Source organism: Dasypus novemcinctus, chromosome 16 (assembly GCF_030445035.2).
Source record: "Dasypus novemcinctus isolate mDasNov1 chromosome 16, mDasNov1.1.hap2, whole genome shotgun sequence".
Taxonomy (NCBI): Eukaryota; Metazoa; Chordata; class Mammalia; order Cingulata; family Dasypodidae; genus Dasypus; species Dasypus novemcinctus.
Window position 1 is genome coordinate 13,601,830 of NC_080688.1, and position 22,625 is coordinate 13,624,454.

At 45.8% G+C, this 22,625-nt stretch overlaps 1 long non-coding RNA gene across 1 annotated transcript; it reads left to right on the forward strand.

Moving 5' to 3' along the window:
• The first annotated feature begins 19,540 nt into the window (after nt 1-19,540).
• Nucleotides 19,541-22,416, forward strand: LOC131273622 (uncharacterized). Its single transcript, XR_009180870.1, has 4 exons — nt 19,541-19,642; nt 19,971-20,081; nt 21,610-21,752; nt 22,369-22,416. It is a non-coding gene; the product is annotated as an uncharacterized lncRNA (long non-coding RNA).
• The last annotated feature ends 209 nt before the right edge of the window (nt 22,417-22,625 follow it).

The following is a 22,625-nucleotide window of genomic DNA, read 5'->3' on the forward strand; positions in this document are numbered from 1 at the left end:
GGAAGGGACCCTGAAGCTACAGAGATAGGGTAAGGGGCACTCTTTAACCATCAGCCTAGATAAAGAGTGAATTTACATCAGAAAAGAGGCAGAGGTAACAGGGAAGGAAGAATAGCTGATAGATTTCTAAAAAGTCTTGCACATCTAAGAAGGCACAGTAGTTCAGTGGGAGAGCTCCTGCCTAGGATATACAAAGTCCCTGGTTTGATCCCTGGCTCCTCTCTGAGAAGTGATACAAGATTATCAAGCATCCAGTAAACTTTATGACAGGGAACATAATGACATCCTTTTTGTATTATCCTTTATGGAATCTCTTATAGAAAAAAATAAGAGTTTCCATTTTTACTTTCCTTATTTTACTCACTAAAACCTGGCTTAAAACCTGCAAAGAACAGGCTGCAGGGTGATTGATTGTTGAATAGCAACAGTGTGAGAAATCAGTAAGAGTCCAAGAGAAAAGGCTGTTTTTCCATGTTTATCTTGTTTTTTTTTTATTCTTTTGCTGCTTTCTTCCTGTTTTCTTTCTCTTTTTTAAAACAAGAAAAATGAGTGCTGTTGTTTTGATTTCTTGTTGTTGTGTCTCCCCTTCCTTTCTCTTTCTGTTCATTAGTTTTTTCTCTTTCATTTCCCAATTTTCTCTACCTACTCTCTATCTTTTCCCGCTTTCATCCTCTTATTTTCTATTTTCTGTTGTTCTTTCATACCACCTCTTTGGACTTGGTCTTTAATTTTTCTTGTACTCATTTCTCTATCTCTCCTACTTTCTCCTTATTTTCTCTCTTTTAAAAATTTTTTTGTTTGTTTACTTCTCTCTTCTACTTTTCTGTTCCCCTCTTCTAGTCATTGTGGACTTTTTTTTAATTGACTTTGTAATAATATTACATTAAAAAATATATATATATGAGATCCCATTCAACCCAACCACCCCCACCCCACCTCTCCCCCCCCCCCCCAGCAACACTCATTCCCATCATCATGACACATCCATTGCATTTGGTAAGTACATCTTTGGGCACCTCTGCACCTCATGGTCAATGGTCCACATCATGGCCCATACTCTCCCCCATTCCATCCAGTGGGCCCTGTGAGGATTTACAATGTCCAGTGATTGCCCCTGAAGCACCATCCAGGGCAGCTCCATGTCCCAAAGACGCCTCCACCTCTCATCTCTTCCTGCCTTTCCCCATACCCATCAGCCACCATGTCTACTTTTCCCAATCCAATGCCACCTTTTCTATGTGGACATTGGATTGGTTGTGTCCATTGCACCTCTATGTCAAGAGGAGGCTCAGATTCCACATGGATGCTGGATGCAATCCCCCCACTTTCAGTTGTAATCACTCTAGGCTCCATGGTGTGGTGGTTGTCCTTCTTCAACTCCATCTTAGCTGAGTGTGGTGAGTCCAATGAATCAGATTGTAGGTGCTGGAGGCTGTTGAGGCTCAGGACCTGGCTATCACATTGTCAGTCCAGAGATTCAAATCCCCTAAATATATCTTAAACCCCAACACTAACTGCACCTCCAGCACATTAGCATGAAAGTCTTATGAAGAGAGATCCCATCTGAGTCCAGATTCATCACACATAAACACCGTTTCCAAAGAGGGGCCATCTGACCTGGTAGTTAACCCCATCGGCCATGACCATAACTCCCGTGGGTCTCTTTAGCCCTCAAAGGAACCAATACTTGGGGGTTGTATCTGCTTTATCTGTCTCTCTGACTCTGCTCAGTTGTGCATAAGGGTAATCCTTCTGACAGCCTCCAGACTCTTTTTTAGAGACTCGTAGCCATATAAACTCATTTCTCCTTTCCATTTCCCCCTTACATTAGGTCAAACAGCATTTTAAAGTCATGTTATTTTATGTAGACAGGGATATTCTGCTGATCCACGTTGAACCTTCCGTATAAGGTCATTTTCCAGTTGCATCATCAGTTGGTAGTTGATAGTGGTCCCTCGGTGCCAGGGAGGCTCATCCCCGGGTGTCATGTCCCACGCTTGGGGGAAGGCATTGCATTTACATGCTGAATTTGGCTTCAAGACTGGCCACATTTGAGTAACATGAAGGCTGACAGGAGGAAATTCCCAGGCACAATGCTGCTCTAGGCCTTGTTCTTATTTTAGGCTTATCAGCTCACAAGCATAGTCATTAGCGTCAGGGGCTCACTGTTGAACCCTCACTCCCTCCCGGTCCCCGCCACTGCTCCTGGGAGACTGTCGCTGCTCCCCTAGGGACCATGACAGAGCACCACTGGCCAGGAACCCAGTACCCCCCCTGCTGTGATTTTTAATTGTTGCCTCTATGAGTATATCCAAACATTACCATGCACCCTGGACATATGTTCTGTACAGCTCCCTGTCAGCCATATATCACCTTTCAATGGTATCCTATACCAGTATCCCTCCATTGTCATTGTTGAACCACTCTGTGATCCAGAACTCCCTGAAATTTGAAGCCCAATATAATGTCAGGGTCCCTTACTACATTGTGGACTTTTAATTCATTCTATATTTTTCTCCATTCTATTTCATGTTTCATTGTTTCTGTTCCACTTTTCTAACTTTATTCTTCAGTACTTCTTACTAGGAAATATATATATATATACACATGTGTATATATATATGTTCGGAAACATATATGTGTGTGTGTGTTAGGAAAAGACAGAGAGGTACTCTCAGGAGAGGGGAAGTAAGAGCTCCTTTCCTTTCTCTGGCTGGAGAAAAGTAGTTTCAGTCTCCTGTGGTGCCTGGGCATGTGCTAGCTCAGCTGCTGACTCTACTTGGGATGGTGATGTTGGAGCCAGGGCTTGCATTGCACCCAGCTCCCTATCTGAACTTGCCATTTTTGCTTCATCCAGCTCAGAGGCTGACTCCAAATTCATAGTGTCTGCTACACATGGCATCACATCTACGGTTGGTGCTAGAAGTGGACATGATTTCAGCCCAACATCCTGAGTTGGTCCAAAAGCCAGCATTTGGGGAGGGGAGAGTGTTCTCCAGCACTACTAGTGTCTCTTCCTCTCATGCTGAGACAGGAGTAGGAGATAGTGCCAATGGAGCTGGCTCGAGACATGACACTGGAGCTAGAAGAAGAATGGCCTTTAGCATCATGGCAGCCTTGCTAGATGTCTTTTCAATAACAGGAACTATTCCCAAGCCTATGAGATGCAATGGCCCCAAATCACCAGTCCCAAATCAAGAACTGTTTTCAGACAGATGTCCATCACATGACTCTTCTGAAGTTATCAAGCTCCTGGCTCCACAGCAGCCTTGAAAACTCTTGCCTTGGTACTCCCCCCAGATCCTCTGCTCACCCTCATAGGCAACATCCTCCAATTCTTCTCACCTTCTGGTTCAGCCTCTCTTAAATCCAGAGTCCCAAGCTGAGCACAGAAAACATGTGCCTGGCATTGTATTTCCAAGCCCCGGATGCTCACCTCTTGAAGCCCAGCAAGGTCTTGAGTGTGGAATAATTCAGGGTATGAAACAAGTGTAACTGAGGTGAGGCAATCAGATTTCCAGAAAGTAGGATATGGCATTGGGGGGAGAAGAGTACGGAGCAGATAGAGGCCTCGCCTTTCCATTAACCATCTTCTCAAATGATATACTTGTGTGTGTTGGTGGAGGGCTCCTTTGCCAGCCATTCCTCATCCCTGTGTCCCCAGCCCACACACAACCCCTCTGCGACAGTCCTCGTGATGGCTGGTGGGTGCATGAACAAGGGAATGGTTGGAAAGGGTCAAAATTAAGGAGATTGTGATCAATTTTCCCCAACTCCAGGACTCCCTGATGTATATCTGTCTTTCTCCTGGACTGAACATTGCATAAATCTGTGCTCCAGGAGTGCAGGGAGGAGCTGTCTTCTTTTCTCACTTTTAACAGTATATGCCCCATATATACAAGGTACTGGGAAATTTCTGAACCAGACTTCCCAGAGCCTCCATTGGCTCTCAAACTGATATTTGTGCATTATTATTGTGCCTGTCTGGATCTCATCCCCCTGAGACTGTGCTCCTGCAGACATGGGTAGAGCCTGGACCTGCCTTGCCTGCAATAGAACATCCTTGCCTGAGTATCCAGGCAGGGTGGGGAATAGGTTGCTCACCATATCTCCTGTTCTGGGACTATGTATCTTGGGTTAGAATCAGGAATAGGGGCAAGTCAAACACAATGGGATGATGGTGGGATGGTTGGAATCCTCACATATGGGGTACTCAGTGACCTGGCTACAAGTCCCAGCCCCTATGCTTGCCCCACATTTCCCATCCCACTGAGGAGAAAGAATCATCTCATTCTTTTTGTCAGAGTTCACTCACATTTTCAGTTTGTGCAGAGATCTTCCATCAGCTTCTGCTACATGGAAAACTTGTCCATACCTAGAGGAAGCACACTGGGTGTCCCATCTGATGTGTTGAGTTCCCTCCCAGTTTGTGATTTCCATAGTCACTGTCTGACTTCCCAACTAGAATGGAAGGCCAAGAGGCAAGGAGTTTTCTCCTTTATTCCTCCAATGGATGTTGTTAATGTGGGAAAATGTGGGAGAGGCAGGAGGTGGTGCATATGGAAATTCCTTATTTTTTATGTAACATTTATGTAATCTAAAGTTTCTTTAAAATAAAATTTAGAAAATTTTCAAAAGAAGAATAATTTGAAATTAAAAAAAAAACCTTCCCAGCACATATAAGCACCCAGACTATATTGGTTGATTGACTCACACCAGCACCTTCCCAGATGTGAGAGTGGGGTTGGGGCACGTCTCCATCCCCCAGACATATCTTTAGGGGGATGGAAGCCTCAGACAGAGCCCCAGACAGAGCTCCACCAGATGACTCTTCTGAGGTTCCTCGTGTCCCTGGTCCAACACGAGCCCTGGAGGCTCCTGCATGGGTGTTCTCTCAATGTCCTCCCCTTTTGCTCACAGACACCCATCCGGAGTCTTATTTACCTGTGCTTAAGTGCTCTTGAAATTGATCAAGCTGAGCACAGTAAAGGTGGACCCAGCCCTGCAACTGTGAGCCCAGAATTTTAATCTCCATGTAGTCCAGCAGAGTCTTGCTTCCTGGAGAGCCCAGGGGATGAAAGGCACTATCCCTGAGGTGAACCAGCCCGGTTCCCAGAAAGTAGGATACAGCAGTGATGGAAGGATGGTTGGCAACTAACCAGCGGCCTGGCCACTCCTCTAAACATCCCCTACAACAATATCCTTTTAGTGTGTGGAAGACTCCTGTGCCTGCCACTGATCCTCCCCAGTTTCCCACCCCACAACCCACATCCTAACTATTACTCCTGGCATTGAATGACTAGTACCTGAGCAGGCGACTAGTGAAGTGGTCCAACATAAATGGAATTATGATCAAACATCTGAACAAGTCTCTTCTATTTCAGGAACCCTGACACATATCTACATATTTTATTTGTCTACCCATGGCACAACACAGGAATTTTGGCTGCAAGATGGCAGGGAAAAGCTCTGACTGTTCTTCACATTGCACTGTGCTTGCAAGTGTAGATGCTCCCTAAATACTTGGTGAATGGGGGACCTCCTATCTCAGCCATTACAGGACCTTCTTTGTACCTCAACCTGAGGCTTGTACAACAAGGGTTGTTTTGTTTTCTGTGTGTTCTTTGAGGGTCTCATTCACCTGACACTGTCCTCCAGGCTGAATGACTACAGCCTGGCACCCCTTGCCTGTAGCTGAGCATACCTGAGTGAGCAACCAGGCAAACTGGGAAAACTGTTGTTGTCCAAATCTGTATGGGACCATGTATCCTGCACTGGAGTCCATAATGGGGGACGTCAAACTACAGTGGGGTGATGATGTGATGGTAGGATTCATCAGATGTGGGGTACCCAGTAATTTGACCTGCATGTCCCAGCTTATACCTCCACACCACATTTCCCATTCCATTAAGAAGATAAAATCACTCCATGACTGACTCAGAGTTCAATCACATTTTCAGCTTGTCCAGAGATCTTTCACTCACTTCAGTGATTAGGAAAACATGGCCATACCTAGAGGCAGGTAATACAGCATCCCATCTCACATGCTGTGTACCCTTCCAGCTGGTGAGGTCTACAGCTACTGTCTGACTCCCCATCTGCAATGGAAGGCAAGGAGGCAGAGAGTTTTCTGTTTTATTCCTCAAAAAATGATAAATTAAGAATGAACCTGTACAAATAAGCACACAGTCTATATCTGTTGATTGAGTACTACCATCACCTTCTCTGATATTGGAATGGCCCTTGGGCACTTCTCCCAGATCCCATGGATCTCTACTGTGAATAGACCTTAGATGGGGACCTCAAGGATGGAATCTCCAAACTTCTTTCCAAAAGGGAAAAATTTAATGTGGCCTGGTGATGGAATAAGTGATGCATCCCTGGAGGATTGGAAATGCATAATTCTGAATACGGTTAGTGCCTCCAGCACGCCATCTTGCAGAGCCAAGCCAGGGTCAGTCGTTCCCATGACTTATATTCTTGGTCCTCATTATAACACTACACATATGTTTTACTACTCCTTGCTCCTCTTAGGAGCTACTTGATGCTCAGTGAAACAAAATGATCCCCCAATTCTCATGAGAAGAGCTTGCAGTGTCAGGGTCATGGATGGGGCAGGTGCTTTCATGCTGACCAGCTGGACCAGGGCATGTTGAGTGTGGATGAAGGGTCCATTCCTCCCTAGGAATGGGGAGGTGACAGAGCACTCCCTGCCTAGATTTGCAGGCATAAGGCACTGTCTGGGCTTTTCCTGTTTGCAGGACCTGGGGTCTGTCTGCACCTGGTTGGTCTCCTCCATGTCCTTAGCAGGCTCATTTTCACATGAATGTGGGGGTTGGAAAAAATGAGGAACATGCAGTCAGATACTTCATGGACATGTGTTGCTCCCTGCTGCTCTGTTGAAATGGCAAGAGGATAGTCCTCGAAGATTATTAGAATTGACTCTTTCTATATATTTTAATACTATCAATACTTCCTTCCCCAAGAATTGAAAAACCTACTTAGGCAGTAAAAAAAATAAATGGACGCTTAAATAATGCTGAGTCCAATAATAACATATGAGGGCAATACACAAAAATAATACAAGAATACCCACAGGGCAGTGTATGATTTGTATGTGAATAAAATGACAAGCTTGAATAGATTTTTTAAAATTTTATAAAATGTTTTTATATACATTTTATCTATCACTTATAACAGGCTAAGTGTTTGATCAGGAAGGTATGAATATCCTCATCTTATAGATGGATATATAGAGGAAACCAAGCATTTAATTGGATTATGTGACTGACCATAGAATATAAGTGACAGATTTAAGACCTCAATTTAATACATTTTGAGTGCAAAAAACTTGATTTATTTGATGCCTCATGCTGTTTAGCAAAAGGTAAAGTCATTGAAGACTGGAGTAATCTAAAAAGGCTTCTTGGAGAAGGTGATAGATCTGAGCCAAAGAGGGAGAACTTCCCAATTGGAAGGGAAAAAAGCACATCCTGTGTCCAACCCACAAGGGGAAACAAGCCAGGCCTGAACAATAGCAGATGAGATAGTTGGACTAGAGAGGAAGCATTGGTCCAGAGTAGTTGAAGATCAAGTTAGGGAAGAATGAGACCAGAGTGGAGAAGGTACCAAATGGAATGCCAGAGAATCTCTGCACTTTATCAATGGCAATGAGCAGAAGATTTTAAGAGGAAAGTGAAACCATGAATATATTTTAGAAAGTTGAATATATCAACAACTATATATATTAGCTGAATTAAATAGAAGGAGATATTGAATAGGAAACTGGAATTGTATTTTTTGAGGGCTAGAAAGATAAGGGGAATATAAGGAGGGATTAAAATTTAGGGATAATTTTTTGATAAGTTTTGTTGTACTTCTTTTCCTATTACTTAGGGAGGAAAATGAGGGACACTTTTTTTTCCATTAATTTAATTCTAAGTTTAAATGTTGCATTGGTTTCCTAGGGCTGTCACAATAAATCACCACAAACATGATGACTGAGAACAACAGAAATTTATTCATAGTTCCAGAGGCCAGAAATCCTAAATTAGGTGTCAGTGCACTCTTTCCAAAGGCTCAGGGAAGTAGCCTCCAAATTCTTTTGGTTCCTGGTGCTCCTTGGCTTGTGGCAGCCTAACTCCTATCTTTGCCTCTGTCTTCACATTGCCTTCTCTTTGGTATTTTTGTGTTTCTCTTCATCTTACAAAAACACTTGTCACTGGACTTAAGACCTACCCAATTAATCCAGGATGACCTCACTCCAGGTTTTTCCATTAATTAAACCTGCAAAAAAACAAAAACAAAAACAAAAAAAACCCTTTTCCCAGATAAAGTTACATTCATAGTTACTGGTGTTAGGACTTAGACATATCTATTTGGGGATCATCATTCAATGCACTACATATTTTTAGCCCCTTCAATTAATAGAGAGGAATATTGAGTCCCAGGGTGATTAGACAAAATAGAATCACACTTTCCGACTCAATTTAATATATTTTTACAATTTAACTGGTTTGCTCAACAAACATAACAAAATGAATAATAGATAAATTCACTTACATGTGCTGAGACCCTAAAACAAAACAACAAAAGGAAGTGTCATATTTTACTTTTAAAAATAATCCAATGAAAACTTATATCTAGATAAAGCAGGATTGAGAAGATTAAGGACTGATAAGAGGGGTTGGGTAAGAATTGTGTTAACAAAGAATTAATAAGGTTTCAAAGATGACTCCAGGTTATGAAATACAGTGAATGGGCAGGAAAATAATTGTACAGAGTGAAAAAGGAATGAGATCTATTTGGGATATGTAGAATTTGCAGAAATGGCGGCCATATAAGTGGAAATGTCCACCAGAATTGTAGTTGCTGGTCTGGAGACTGGGAGGAGCAGTAGGGGGGAAAAAAAAAAAAGAAATGGCAAGAGGAAGCGACCCTGTTAAAGTCAAAGGGAATGAACCCTGGATGTGCTCAGCCTCTGCTCAGGAACATAATGCCCACCTGCTGCTTGTCCTAGAGGTGTCATGGTGGTAAGCTATGTGAGCAGGTTTGGTGCAGAGGAACAGGTTTTATAGTGGAATCCACCCATCTTTTTAGGTAAAAGCAACCCAAGAAATGTGAGGATGAGTAAGAATGGAGACGATGCATTGGGACAATCTAGCTGACAGCAGGTGGGACACCAGAGCCATGGAACACCTGAAGGCAGGTAGAGCAAACAATCTAAAGCTAATCTATAACAAAGACTGTTATGATTAAACATGAAGGTGAATAAAATCTCTTTTCTGATATTGCATCAAACACTGCATATGGTCAGGGGTGTACTGGTGAAGGTTAGGTGTGGGATTGGAACCTGGATCCCTCTGAGAGTGGGACTGAGCGCCAACAGAGGGGAGTCCCTGAGAGGGATCCTGGGGTGCCACCCTGGTAGGATCTGGATACTGGCGTGTCCCCTGGCTCTCTTGGAATCTGAGTCTGGGAATCTCTCTATTCCCATTTCACTTCCAGGCTGCTCTGCTCTGGTCTTGTGGGTGAAGCTCTGCAAAGACAGGGCCATCAGCCAGGCTGGGAAGCAGCAGCACTCAGCCTGGCATGAAGTTCTCCTCCCAGATAGGAACTGACCCTGTTTGCTGTTCCCCTCCCAGAACGAGACACCCCAAGTCCTCACTACCAGCCATGACCTGGATGTTAACATGCCAAACCTTCCATATATCCATTCCCAACTCCCTTCTCCTGCCCAGGGTCTGTCCACACTCATGCCCCTCTCCTGCACACACCCACGCTGTGAGTGGGAGGACTTGAGGCTGCAAAGGCAGGACCACAGGGTTGGCCTAGTTTGCCTTTCCTGCTGGGGGCATCTGGGTTACATTTGGTTATGAGTCATCTATATGGAGACTCACCTTAGAACTAAGGATACCAACAGACTGAAAGTGAAAGGCTGGAAAAAGAAATTCCACTCATGCAGTAACCAAAAATAATTTAAGTAGCTATATTAAGTTCAGATTAAACAGACATTGAAAGCTGAACTGTTATGAGACAATAAAAGATATTATGTTAATAAAAGGGGCAAATCACCAGGAAGAGATAACTGTCATAAATACATATGCACCTAACCAGGGTGCCCCAATTTACGTGAGGTAAACACTGGAAAAAATGAAGGAAAAAAGAGCTATCTCAACAATAATAGTTGAAGACTCCATTATAGCAGTCTCAGCAATGGAGAGAACATCTTATCCGGACAGAGGATAAATAAATAAAGAGAGAGCTTGAATAATATAATAAATGGACTCAACCTAATAGACATATAGAGAACATTATACCCCAAAAGAGCAGGAAAGGCATTCTTCTTAAATGCTCGTGGGTCTTTCTCCAGGATAGACCATATACTGGGTCAAAAAACAAATCTCAATAAATTCAATAAGATGGAAATTATTCAAAGCACTTTCTCTGATTTTCAAAGCACTTTCTCTGATTATTGAAATAAAGCTGGAAATCAACAAATGGTAAAAAAGGGAAAATTCACAAATATATGGAGATTAAACAACATACTCTTAAATAAACAGTGGGCCAAAGAAGCCGTGAGAGAAATCAATATCTATCTTGAGATGAATGAAAATGATAACACCATATATTAGAACCTATGGGATCCACTGAAGGCAGTGCTGAAAGGACGAAAAAGAGCTAAATTCAATGGCCTAACTACACAGCTGGAGGAAGTAGAGAAAGAATAGCAAATGATTCCCAAGGCAAGCAGAAGGAATGAAACAACAAAGAATAGAGTAGAAATAATGAAACTGAGAATGAAATAACACTAGAGAGAATTGACGAAACCAAAAGCTGGTTCTTAAGGGAGATTAACAAAATCAACAAACCATTATTTGACTGATAAATAAAAAAGAGAGAAGATCCAAATAAATAAAATAAAAAAATGAAAATGGGACATTAATACTGATCCCACAGAAATAAAACAGATCATAAGTGGATACCAGGAACAACTGCATGCCAACAAACTAGACAATGTAGATGAAATTTCCCTAATGGTTTTGCATGCAAAAATCCTCAATAAAAATATTTGCTAATCAAATCCAAAACACGTTAAAAGATGTATTCCTCATGATCAAGTGGGTTTATACCAGGCACACAAGGGTGGGTGAACACAAGAAAATCAATCAGTATAATCCGCCACATTAATATCAAAGAAGAAAATCACACAATCCTATTGATTGATGCAGAAAAGGCATTTGACAAAATACAGCATTCTTTCTTGATAAAAAATACTACAAAAGATAGTCATTGAAAGAAAGTTTCTCACCATTGTAAAGGCCATGTATGAAAAACCCACAGCTAATATCGTACTCAATGGAGAAACTCTGAAAGCTTACCCACTGAGATCAGGAACAAGACAAAGATGTCCACTGCCACCACTGTTGTTCAATATAGGACTAGAGGTTCTAGTAAGAGCAATTAGGAAAGAAAAAGAAATAAAAGGCATCCAAATTGGGAAGGAAGAAGTAAAACTTCTGTTATTCAGTGATGACATGATCCTATACCTAGAATTTCTTGAAAAATCAACAATAAAGATGCAAGAGCTAATAATCTATTTCAATAAAGTGGTAGAATATGAAATTACTAGGCAAAATCAGTAGTGTTTCTATATGCTAGTAATGCACAATCTGAGGAAGAAGTCAAGGAAAAAAATCCATTTACAATAGCGACTAAAGGAATCAGTTAGGAGTAAACTTAACCAAGGACACAAATTACCTGTACTTAGAAAACTACAGGGAAGCAGACTTGGTCCAATGGATAGGGCATCTGCCTACCACATGGGAGGTCTACGGTTCAAATCCTGGACCTCCTTGACCCATGTGGAACTGGCCCATGTGCAGTGCTGATGCACACATGGAGTGCCCTGCCACGCAGGGATGTCCCTCATGTAGGGGAGCCCCATGCATAAGGAGTGTGTCCCATAAGGAGAGCCACCCAGCATGAAAGAAAGTGCTGCCTGCCCAAGAATGGCACCACACACATAGAGAGCTGACACAACAAGAAGATGCAACAGAAAGAACACAGATTCCTGGTGCTGCTGATAAGGATAGAAGCTGTCACAGAAGAACACACAGCAAATGGACACAGAGAGCAGACAACGTGGTGGGAGGGGGGAGAGAAATAAAAAAAATAAATAAATCTTAAAAAAGAAAAAAGAAAACCACAATGCATTGTTAAAAGAAATTTTAAAAAACCTAAAATGGAAGAATATTCCATGTTCATGGATTGAAACACTAAATACAATTTAGGTGTCAATTCTAACCAAACTTATTTACAGATTCAATGAAATCCTGATAAAATTGCACCAGCATTTTTTAAAGAATGGAAAACACAATTATCAAATTTATTTGGAACTATAAGGTATACCAAATAGCCAGAAACCTCTTAAAAAGAAGTGTGAAGTTGGAGGACTCTCACTTCTGGACTTTGGATCATATTACCTTAGTTGCAGTGGTAATAGTTGCAGTGGTAAAAACAGCGTGGTCCTAGCATAAAGATAGACACATAGACCAATGGAAGCAAATTGATTGTTCAGAAACAGACCCTCATATCTCTGGTCAAGCAATTTTGACAAGACTCTCAAACCCACATAGCTGGGGCAAAACAGTCTATTCAATAAAGGTGCCGGGAGAACTAGCTACCCATAGCAAAAGACAGACAAAGGACCCTATCTCATACATTTACAACAAATAACTCAAAATGGATTAAGACCTAACTATAGAATTTACAACCATAAATCTCCTAAGAAAACATAGGAAAACCTCTTCAAGACCTGGTGGTAGGTGGTGGATTCTTAAACCTTAAAAAAAAAATGCAAGCAATGAAAGAAAACATGGATAAACACGACCTCCTCAAAATTAAACTCTTTTGTGATTCAAAAGACTTTTCCAAAAAGGTGAAAAAGGCAGCCCACTCAATGGAAGAAAATATTTGGAAACCACATATCTGATAAAGGTTTGATGTACATTCTATATAAAGAGATCCTACAACTCAACAATGAAAGAGCAAGCAATCCAATTATAAAATGAGCAAAGGACTTAGACATTTTTCCAAAGAAGAAATAAAAATGACCAAAAGCACATGAAAAAGGTGTTCAGTATCACTAGCTATTAGGGAAATGCAAATCAAAATCACAGTGAGATATCACCTCACACTTCTTAGAATGGCCACATCCACACTGCCCACACCCTCAAAACTGTGCTCAGAGGCCACCTCCTCAGAGGTCTTGGGCAAAGTACAGGCTTTGGGTTTGGACCCATTCCTGGGCCACATCAGAACCGAGACAGGCAAGCTCATGTGGTGGTTTCTCAGAGCCTCGGTTTCCTCCAAATCAAAGTGAGTGACTCGACCGCTTGAGGGTATGTAGGGCAAAGGTGGGCAGACGAGGGCCAGAGAGCCTGGACTCAGGAAGCCACCTGGACAGGGGGCTTCTCTCTATGACAAGCCCCCGAGTGTCAGCACAAGACCAGGATGGTGCAGAGCAGTGATTCTGAGTCCCACCTCTGGGCTGGGTTCAGTTCTCTCAAGCTCGGGGACCCTGAGTGCTGAGCTTGGGCTCATCTACAAAATGGGAGACAGCACTGGGCCAGGAGGGGCGCCCTGACAGCAGGAACTGCCCCTGTGCTCAGGGCAATCCGGGCTCTGCCCCCTCCCAGAGCTACTTCCACCCCAGTTGTACCAGCTGAAACGGGAAGGGTGGTGGGAGAGAAGGGGAAGGGACCTGACCTCCCCTCCCTACTGCCTCTCTGGCCACAACCAGCCTGCAGGTCAGCAGAGCCTCCACAACCGGTGGCAGAAAAGGAAGAGCTGCGGCAACTCCAGAGTCTGCACCAGCACCAGGTCTACTACCCTGCCGCCCTTCCCTGATGGATCTGGGTGTCCCACGGCCCTCAACGCCAATGCAGGACAAAGAGCAGGTGCCTAGTGTGCTGGGGTCAGACGGCAGCGAAGGGGCAGAGACATCGGCGCACTGCGCATGCCTGGTGAGGCAGGGTGCATTGTAAGCACTGTGGTCTCTTTCCCGCGGGACCCCGGCATCCTGTGTGGCAACCTCTGTATCTGCACATTAGGGGAGTCCCTTGTTAGGATGCGGCCCCCACTTCGGCATCCCCAACCCATACCCAGGTGGAGGACCCGCCCTCCGGTCTTCTTTGAACACGCCCTCACCCCAGCATCCGGCCAAGACCTCTGTGTGCAAGTAGGAAACTGAGGCGCAGAGAGAGGCGGACAAAAGGAGCGGGCAGAATCCAGAGAATCACGAAGCTTCTGGCCTCCTAGAAGCCAGACTCAACCCATCCGTGGTGTTTGCCTGGGAGATGAGAGCCCCTAAACCCTGGGGGACCCCAAAATGCTCCTGCGCATGTGAAGCTCTTTTCTCAGCATCCTAATGAGTTCACAAACATAGGCTCAGAGATACAGAATAAGTACTGGGCATGGGCAGTGGAAGGGGCGGCAGAGTAGGAGCTGGATGCAGGGAGGTGAAAGGCGACAGAGGAGAAGGGTTGAAGACAGCTCTGCCGGGGGCCAATGGCATCAGCTGTCTGGGTATGGGAGGGGGATGCCGCATTGGGGGTTGGGGGCGCTGTCAAGGGGCTCTCGTTACTCCAGGAGGTGGAGGACTCTCCGCGGGACGCCCAGATTGTGCCAACAGCTGGGGCCCGCACAAGGCCCTCAAGGAACAGAGGACAATCTGTGGACGAGACCCCGCCTCCCAAGCATGCGCAGTGCGCCAACGGCTCCACCTGCTCCCTTGCCACGCGACCCCCGCACACTAGGCGGGTGCTCTTTATCCTCTACTCCCTTGAGGACGTTGGGTCACCCCAAATCCATCATGGAGGGGCGGCAGGGCAGTGGACCTGGTGCGGGTGCAGACCCTGTTTTACCTGCCGCCCTTCCTCTCCTCTGCAGTGTCCTCTCCTCGCTTGTGTCCAGCGAAGCCAGCAGGAGATCAGGTTAGGCCCCTCCCACTCCTCCCACCCTACCCCAGGTCAGCTGGTGTAACAGCAGTGGGGGCTGCCCTGGGAGGAGGCAGGCCGCCATGGACTGCCCAGAGTGCAGGGGCAGTAGTTATTGTCAGGGCGCCCCTCCTGGCCCAGGGCTGTTCCCCATAAGTCGATGAGCCGCAAGCGCAACAACAAGGTCCCCCAGCTCTGGGGACTTGAACCCAGCCTGAAGGTGGCACTCAGAATCACTGCTCCGAGCCATCCTGGTTGTGTGCTGACACTCGGGGGCTTGTCCTGGGCTGGAGCCCCCTGAGCCAGGCTGCCTCCTGCATCCTTCCCTTCTGGTCCTCATCTTTCCCAGCTTTACCCTGCACACCCCAGTGGGGTCCGGATGCTCCCCACCTTTCTATTGAGAAAACTGAGGCTCTGAGAAGTCACATGTTTACTTGCCTGTCACAGGTTGGGACATAGCCCTTTGGTGGGTCCAAACCCCAAAGCCTGGGGTTTGCACAAAATGCACTAGGAGTTGGCCTCTGAGCAGAGCCTTGAGGGTGTGAAGAGCGTGGAACAGGATCCTCGGGAGGGGCACTGAGCAACGGGGGTTCAGTGGTGGTCAAAGGCTTGATGGGTCTCAGGGTGAAGGAGGTTCTAGTGAGGGGATGCACGGTGTGGGGAGCACCTAGGGATCATCCGAAAAGGTCACTCAGGGCTCTAATGCCTGGTGAAGAAGTTGGGGACGCGGAAAGGTGAGGGTGGGCAGAGACCCTGATCCAAGAGGCTGTCCTGCTGGAGCCACTGCATCCCAGAGCTGGGGGAGCTAAGTGATCACCTAGTTCTCACTCCCCATCTGAACATCAGCGATGGATGAGTGGCTGCCTCAGTGTCCTTCTGGGTACCGGAGAGCCATGGCAGCCATCTGCCTCCTGCCAGGAGTGGGCATGCTTCCTGGAGGTCACTGGTAAGAGTTGTCATTCAGGAGAGGTGGATACATAGAGAGGACACATCCAGTGGTCAAGGCGACACCCCTGCCATTCCCCTGGATGCTCTTGTACCTGTCACTGTTGTCCACTACCCAAATGCAGTCCAGGCCACAGCAGGATCCTCATGAAGTGAATGTATTTAAGGTGTCAGTATGGACATACCAAAAGAAGAGCAGGGAAAGTATATGTCAGGTTATGGTCAGCTCTTAAGGCAAGTGTGGGCCCTGACTGGCAGCGATTTCTGCAGGCAAACATTCACACATTCCATCCGAGAAGGTCCTGCTTCTGGCTTATGGCAGAGGGGCTTCTGATAATGTCAGTAGGAACCATTCCAAAAGTGTGGTCCTTCTTTAGTGAGGGACCACCAGTCCAGCAGGATGAAGACATTGATGGTCTCTGTAATTTGTGGAAGTCAGATCTTTAGGGTTATTTGAATTAATATCCACCAAATGACTCCCCAAAAAAGTCATGGAATTGTGGAGCTAGAAAAAACTTGTTTTACAGCTGAGGTGACACCAGTCATATTGGATTTAGGGCCCACCCCACTCCTGTAGGACCTCATCTTAACTAATTGCATCTGTAATGACACTATTTCCAAATACTTCCACATTCTGGGACACCAGTATTAGGACTTCAACATATCTTCTGTGGGGACACAGTTCAACCTCTAACAGCTGATGATATCCAATAGGAGGTGACTTTAATCATTGCTATGTGCTGCCCTTAGAAGGAGGGCCCTGAGTTAATGCTGATTTCTCATGTAGCTGAGTTATTTTTTAGCCTTGGTCTAAAATTGGCATTATGTTGACACTGTCTATGGTGTATCATGCCATGTGTAATCACACCCTATCATATTCATAATAAAGCCTAAGGCATGAACTGCTCACAGTCACCTCTGCCATGCCCCCTCCCTCCTGCTGCTGCTACACACTGGCCTCCCTATACTTCAAAAATACCAGACACTCTTACTGTTGATTGTTGTGACTCCTACTGCCTGGAACGTTCTCCCTTCAAACCAGTGCTTGGTCCGCACATTCCTCCCTTTAGAACAAATTCTACCTTTCGAAGGAGAATTTTCTATACTGGTCTCTGCAAAACTGCAAGATTTAAACTTCCCTCCTGTTGGATATCATCAGCTGTCATGGGTTGAAATCTGTCCCCACAAAGATATGTTGAAGTCCTAATGCTGGTTTAGCAGAATTTGGAAGTATTTGGAAATAGAGTCATTGCAGATGAAAGTAAATGAATTAAGATGAGTATATACTGGTGTGAGTTCAGTCCTGAGTGGAAATAAAAGAACAGGCACTTACAGTGTGGGTTAGCAAGGCAAGTGTTGGGGCAGAGCCATTGGGAACTGACTATGCCTGGCAAAGGGGGCCCATTCCATGTACTGTCCTCTGTCCCTTGTGGGCCCCATGTGGGTACCAGCTGTCAGCATGACCCGTGTGTCCCATGCAGTGCCTTCCACATTTGCCTGTTAGATTAGCCCCATGCCAGTGTACCCCTGAGCATGGCATCCCCCACCCATACCCAGGCAGGGGAGCCTGACTGTCCTTGAGTACCCCTGAACCAGTCCAGGCACAAATGCCTGTGTTCAGTTAGAAAAATTAGGCATAATCCAGAAGTCTTGGAATCAACTGGCCACCTAGGCCAGGCTCAACCACTCCTGTGGGGTTTGCTTTGGAAGTGAGAGTCCCTAGTCCTGCTCCTGCCCACGTGAAGTGATTTTCTTCTGAAAATCCTAAATTTCATTCACAAGTACAAATACATACATGCACACACAGGAAGTAACGAGTGGGGATGATGAGGGGGAGGCAGGGCAGGAGCTGGCACCAGAGAGGTAAGAAGGGGACAGAGGTAGGAGGTTAGAGACAGCTCTGCTGTGGGGCAGTGCCATCATTCTCCTGACAACATGCCCACTGCCCACAGCACAGGGAGGCAGAGATGCCAGGTTGATGGGTAAGGAGATGCCTGATATTGCCAGGGATCTGCTGGGCCTGGTCAGCTCCAGAACAACCAGAAAAGGACAGAGCTGGTGTCCTGCCTACCCCACTCTGGGCACCTGGAACTAGGATGAGCCCCTGTGTGCATGGAGGCTGTGATGGTTAGGCTAATGTATCAACTCAGCCAGGAAATTGTGCCCAGTTCTTTGGTCAAATGAGCACTGGGTTAATTGTAATACAAGGACATTTATGGACTTTAGTCACCAGTGACTTTACTGCATAGATAGCTGATTACATCAACATCAATCAGGGATTGCTGTCAGCAGTGAGTGAAGCTTTTACCACTCGGTTGAATGCCTTAAAAGGAGAAGTGATTTCAGCATTCAGAGAGAATTTCCCAGCTTGTCTTTGGACAGCCAATGTCCCCAGGAAACTCATCAAGGACCTTCGTTGGACTTTCATCAGAGCCCCTGGTTTGCAACCTGCCTGTGGAACCTCAACTTGTGCATCAATTGAAAGACTCTTATAAAAATCTCTTACTATCAACAGATAGCTCCTGTTGATTCTGTTTCCCTAGAGAAACCTGACTGTTACAGGGGCTTTGGAGAGAAGGCCTCAGTTTCCTCCTCTATAAATTGGAATACTTAGAGTAGGTGACCCCAAGTGTTCCTCACCTAGAAGAAGTATGCTTGGCTGTGGTTCTCCATCAATGAACTGTAGTGCCCTGAGACCCTGGAAAATACATTCCACATGCTGGGGTCCTTCTAAGCAGATACAGGCTTGAAGGTTTGGGATTGTGTGGACCTGGGGTGGCACAAAGCAGGGAATGGAACCAGACCACAAGTCTGGAGTCTAGGGAAAGACAAACTTTGTGGGAGTGATCGATAGGATATGATATAGAATGAGAAACTTTGGAGGATTTTATACCCAAGTGGTGGCAAATTCTGATATTCACTGAATTTCAAAACCCTCCTGCTGTGGACTTAGAAATGAGGACAAAGTAATAACTGACTTTCCATGATCATAAACCCTGAACTCTGCCCTGATTTGAGTTGTGACCCATGCTGCTTCCCACCCTTCTTGTACATCTCCCTTGTCTCCCTTCTTGAAGTGGCTACACATGACACCAGCCCTCGAGGTTCTTGGTATCAGCTCCCATTCACTTGATGCCATCCCTGGGAAAGAGGAGCTAGATTGGTCTTATTGTGGAGGAGGGGAGACTTAGGAGACCCTGAGGGTCACACTGACTTATCCAGGGTCACAGAACTGGCAAGAGGAGTGGGTCTGAACCCAGCTCATTCCCCTGAGATGGTTTCTGATGCCCCCAGGCCTTAGTAGTGCAGTCTGCATGCTGTGCTGGTAAAATTGAGCACAGTTGGGAAAGGTCAGGGGAGAGGATGGTGAGCAGTCAGCAGCCCACAGGGGTCCTTGGGGAGTTGTTATCCAGGAAAGGGGCACAGGGAAGGGGACACAGGAAGTGACCTCACTTCCTTGCAGATGGAGCCCAACAGAACTTGGAACCTGGTAACCAGGCACCCACATTCTAGAGACAGCCACTAACTGGTCACTCGGGCACAGAAACTTGAGAGAGCAAGATGTTCACTTGCTGCCTCCGAGTTTCCCGAGGCTCTCGTGCCAAAAGTTCCTGTGGCAAGAACCTTATGCGATGCTGCTGGCATTGGCTCACCCCACGGCCTCGACGGCTGTGGCCGTTTACTGGAGGAACCATGAGGTAACCCATGGGGCTGGGCAGGAGATGTAGGCCAGGCCTACCCTGTGGCCTGCTTGGGCAGCCTCAGATCGTCCACTCTGGCCTGGGTGTGTGCAGGGGATAATCATGAGTGAGGACATCCCTGAGCAGGAGCAGAGGGTTGGGGGAGGATGCCAGGTGGCTTGTCATGTTCACTTCCAAGCCATGGCAACCAATGCATGATGGGGAGACATAGGCTGGCATCCCTCTGCCCAAATATTGATTCTGACCCATGGAGCTGTCCCTCCCCATTGACTGTAAGGTTGGGCCCTGATGCTTGCAGGCCTGGTTGACAGATCTGTCTTAGCAGGGTTCCAGCCACAAGACCAAAACAGAGCAAGACGTGGAGGTCATCAACCCCTCATCCCAGACCTGGGAGTTTCAGCATCATGCCACCAACAGAGACCAGAGCAGGCTGGAGGTGAGATGGGAGCAGACAGTCCCCACACCCAAGTCTCAAGACAGTCATGGGAGCTCCAGGACACAGAACCTGCTTGAGTTGCACATCAGGTTCCCTCCTGGGAACTCCTTCTGTTGGTGCTCAGTCCCAGCAGAGGGATCCAGGCCCCTTAACCACGACACCCACCACACAACCCCAACCTTGACCAGGTGCAGTGTTTGATAGAATATCAGAAAAGAGACTTTGTCATGATTCACCTTCACGTTCATTCATGATGGTCTTTGTTTTTGTTATGTGTTTGTTTGTTTACTCTACCTGCCATCGGGTGCTCCCCAATGCCAGGAGTCCCACCTGAAGTTAGCTAGATTGTCCCTCCACACCATCTCTATCCTAACTCATCATCAGGTTTCCTGGGTTGTTTTTACATAGAATTGGTGAGGGTATGATACTGTGATACATGTTTCTCAGCATCCTGCCATCTCACAGAGCTCACCACTAGTACCCTCCAGGTCAGGTGACAGGGCTGCATCATTTCATAGGATAGGACAGGGACGTGAGGGGTTCAGCCTCTTACTCCCTTGGGCCTTGATGGGAATCCTTCCTCTTGCCATTTCAACAGGATTGAAGGGAACATCCTGTGTCCCTGAATATCCTAATGTTTCCAGCTCACCCAGAATAGACTACTGGAAATGAGATACTCTGGGCGAAGGTTATGCATACATAAAGTTTGAATGGCTGGGGCCAGAATACTTGAAGGAGTTAAAGACCAAAAAACAGGCTGCTTCCCTGCCATCTGACAACCTTGTGTGTGAAAGGGTTTGAAACCCTTGTCTGGGAAATAAAGTCGTATGTGCAATTTCTCCAGTGAAAGAGGGATCTACCATAAACATTTTCAAGGCCATTTAGAATTTCTCTTCACTGCATCATCAGCTCATATCCTTGGTCAAGCCAGGCTTTTTTTCCCATTTGGAAATTTCCAAGCGTTTACCCATATGCAGAATGAGGGATCACCACAGAATGAGCTGGTAGTTGCTGAGGGCAGGGAGAGGGAAGAAGAGATGTGAAATGGGGGCATTTTTGGGACTTGGAGTAGTCATATGTGATATTGCAGGAACAGATGCTGGACATTATATATCCTGCCATAACCCATTGAATGGACTGGGGAAGAGTGTAAATTACAATGTAAACTTATCCATGTGGTGCAGTAGTGCTCAAAAATGTATCCATCAAATGCAATGACTGTGCCACAATAATGAAAGCAGTTGTTGACATGGGAAGAGTGGGTTAAGGAGGGTGGGGGTTATATGAGAACCCCTTATTTTTTTTAATGTAACATTTAAAAAAAATAAAGAGATCATAGGAAACAAAACTCTCTAAAAGCAAAAGGAAGAAGAGAAAGCTTCCTGCTTTGTAATCAAATGCATGCACCCAGGGTGGGACTCCCTGAGATCTTGAGATTTCCTGGTCTGACCTCTATCCCCAACCGTCCTGGTAGACAGAGAAACTCTGACTGTGTGTTCCTATTTTGTCCCTGATACCTACATACCAGTGAGAAAATGAGCCTCCAGAGAACATAGAGAAGACTAGCCCAGAACTGATATTGCCTAGGAACAGAAGGCAGAAGGAGCATGGCCAACTTTTGGGGAAATTTGGACGTTTCCCCTGCAGGCAACAGGTCTTGCCTGTCACCAGGTGAGCACCCTGCCCCCACCAGGCCCTACTCCACCAGACTTTAGCATGTTTCTTGGGATGTCACTTCAACACCCTGAATCTCAAGTGGCTCATTCGGAGACTAGGGCTTGAGAGGACACAGCTAACAGGGTTATTGTGTGGAATAAACGAGATATGCTGTGAGAAGTGCTGACACAGTGCTAACCAGTGTAATGTGCTGCTGGAGGACTGGAGATTTTGAGACATAGTCTCACTTTTCCTCCCCCATGAGGAAACATAGGACTCGGCCCTCACATACTCTTTGTCCATGAACTGTCATATGTTCTTTCTGTCAAGATGTTGGAGATGTCATCCAATGTCAAGATCTGAAGTCTAGTCAGAAAAGTTTTTGCAGTGGGCTGGGAGGAGAGCTCCATGCCCACTCTGACTTCTAGGAAGGTGCTGGTGGGACTCAAACAAATACATACAGATGTCTTTGGGTGCAGGCATATTTCTGTATTTAGCCTAGTTGCAGGAGTAAAGAAGAAAAATTTCTGGCTATCGGGCTTCCATTCCAGTCATAAAATCAGACAGTGACTCTAGATGTCATGAGCAGGAAGGGTCCAGAGGGAAATAACATCCTAATGCCACCCCGTAGGTGTGAAAGAAACTTCCTTGTCTTGGATGGGGATAGAAGATGCCTGACACAACTAAAAATGTGAGTGGACACTAGGTTACAAACAAAACGTTCCTAAATCTTCATTGGAATGAAAACTGTGGGGTGTGGGTAGTGGCTGGGGGAGGCACTTCAAGTCACTAGGCCCCCATATCTAATGTTTCCCACCTTCCCAACCTCACCCCGTCATTGTTCAACTTGCCCCCATTTCCGAATTAACCCAGGATACCTGGTCCCAG